We start from the raw sequence: 2,734 nt of genomic DNA on the forward strand, positions 1-2,734 counted from the left end.
CTGCTGCATTACTGCAACGAAACGCTTACGTCCTACGGGAACGGTAAAAGTCCTAAGCGGCAGACTTGCGACTTTTTCATCGCAATATCGGCCGCGGTTCTTAGATGCGGCAAGTTCGAAGTTGCTGTGAACATCTATGTCTGCGGGAACGTGGAATTGCAACTGCGTAACGATTTCTGGGCGCTTGCAGCGAGTCGGCTAGAAATCAAAACTGGTTTGAGTTCTCAGCAACTCCGTCGACTTCCAATGCGCTCCGAAATCGCTCTTCGAAATAATCGCATTCGTGCGGATATAGACAGCGGGGGAGAGGGTGACGACCGAATCGCTTGCGGATTGCAGGTGCAAGCGACGCAGCAACAAAGTCGGCGAGGGTCTGGCTGTGCTTAAGCAGCCGCACTGACGGACGCAGCGCGGGTGTAAAGTGGTGAAGGAAGGCCTGCGCTGAAAGACAGAGAATGAGAGGAGGAAGAGGAGCGCGGAAGATGTAGAGAAGGGTGGTGTGACAGCTGTGTGTGAGAGAGAGAGAGAGAGAAGAGAAGAGACGAGAGAGGAGAGGAGTGAGAGAGTGAAGATAGAGAGAAATGTCAAAAGGAAAAAGTATCATATATACATAGTATATATATATATTAGTAATATTATATATATATATAGCTTCTCTTGCTTTACAAGATATATATGGAGAGAGGGAAAACGAGAGAAATCGAGAGAGGGGAAAGAGAGTGAGAGAGAGAGAGAGAGAGAGAGAGAGAGAGAGAGAAGAGGTTGTTCTCGATACCTTCTGCAATGAATCTTACTCTTCTCCATCATAATTCTTGTAGATCTGTCGCGCATCTTGTAATGTAACGTCTATGATATATAAACTGCGAAACTCAACTTTAATTCAACTACTGCTAACTCGCCCAGGTTCGACAGTGCTGATGCAACAAATACCAAATACTAAAATGCTAATAGATTTGGGTTTAGTAAACTCACAAATAACTGTGGGTACGAACGTCGCAGAACCTTTGCATTACTGCCTCGGAAAAACTCGAGATCGTCTTGTCGAGTTATCGGTTATTTTCTCTCTATTCGTACGCTTATGCTTTATTCAATTCAAACAGCGTGTGATGAGGGAGATACCCGTGAATGTGTGGGTAGCAGACGTGGCCGTAGAGCATCTTCCGCAGGTACCTGGCATCAACGTAAAGAGCGCCATCTTTGACGTAGCATTTTCGCAGGTACAATAGACAATAGCAAATTCATGACAGTTCGTTTCTTTCTATGGTTTTGATAATATTACCTCGATGTTACTCACTGTTCTAGATCCACGACAATGTTCAAACTTAACCAACTTAGCGTTCGAGAATATATACAGTTTTCAGAATACAGAAGTCATTAAGTACAGTAATTGGTTGAATGACATTACGTGTCAATGCACAGGGAGATGCTCCAGAATGGGTGCCGGGTAGCCTCGCGCACGAAGAGGTCATAGTTGCTGCCAATGCTCGCATTACTTATATTCTTGAAGGAAGCACGGTGAGTCTATTAATTTTATTATTATTATTATTATTATTATTATTTGAAGCACGCTATTTACAGTATTTGTATTTACAGTTTTTTTTAGTCTATTTATTATTTATTTATTATAATTTGAATTGCACGCTATTTACAGTATTTGGTGATTTCCGGGTATGGATGTGAATATTGATACTGGTAGCCATTGTCAGAGCTATCCTAATGTTAGATTACTATGACTATACTGCTGCCATTGTTCTGACACCACCTGGTATCGTTAAGGAGCTATACTAGCGTTGCAGCGATTGAGGTGTTGAGGGAAGGGTGGCATAGAGGAACGAGTGTTAGGAGAATGGGCTAGGAGAAACTAATGGAGTTGAAATAGTAAAAATGTCCAGACAGTATTAGTATTTATGGCTGATTTTTCGTTGAGTCATTTTAATGATATGAAAANGGCGAGAATTGCACCCTGTACACAAGTACGCGCATGTGTTTTCGATATCCGAGGCAGTAACGAATAATTTAACGTCCTTTCTCATCTTCCTCCCTCCTCCTCCTCCTTCGTCTTCTCCTCCTCCTCTTCCTTCTTGAGAAGTCGTGGCCAAAAACCACGTTCTTGTTAACAATCAATATATATATGCGAATTCATGAAAATGGATGTAAAACGGTATGCAATATATAAATATAACAATTCAAAATTTATTTTGAACTCTATTTTGTTGATTTTGCTGCCCTAAAGATGTTTCTATGCGATATATTAGATTCTATAAGTAGAATGTCATCGATTCACGACAGTGACATTTTTCAGTGTTATTTCAGCCAAACTTATTTTGTACTCTTTAATATTTTTCAGAAGCGAACCCCAGTGCCAAACTGGAGATCGATAACGCTGCCGTCTATGCCCAACTGCAGGAAGCAATTAAGATGGGAGAGCTGAATATATTGCTACCAGAATTTGTGATTGATGGTCACAACACTACCATGTTCGTTGCCGTCAGTATCGCCGATGTTTCACCCAATTCTGAGTTGTCGGGTAAGCAAGGAGATTGGTATACGTTGAGCCATCAGTGTATACATATACTATTTTTACGATACATAACGTGGAGGTAAACTCTAACTATCCTAAGACTTTGCATACTACGTTACATCATCGTTGATGTAAGACTCGAGACACTTGTGTATTGTATTATACCTACACACACACGCGCAGACACACGCGCGCACACACGCGCGCGCACAC

The 2,734-nt window shown here is 41.8% G+C and overlaps 1 long non-coding RNA gene across 1 annotated transcript; it reads left to right on the plus strand.

Moving 5' to 3' along the window:
• Positions 1-1,488, plus strand: LOC106819512. The gene is made up of 3 exons (XR_001395442.1): positions 1-43; positions 1,101-1,217; positions 1,420-1,488. It is a non-coding gene; the product is annotated as an uncharacterized LOC106819512 (long non-coding RNA).
• Positions 1,489-2,734: the final 1,246 nt, after the last annotated feature.

Source organism: Priapulus caudatus, unplaced genomic scaffold, assembly GCF_000485595.1.
Source record: "Priapulus caudatus unplaced genomic scaffold, Priapulus_caudatus-5.0.1 Scaffold3586, whole genome shotgun sequence".
Taxonomy (NCBI): Eukaryota; Metazoa; Priapulida; class Priapulimorpha; order Priapulimorphida; family Priapulidae; genus Priapulus; species Priapulus caudatus.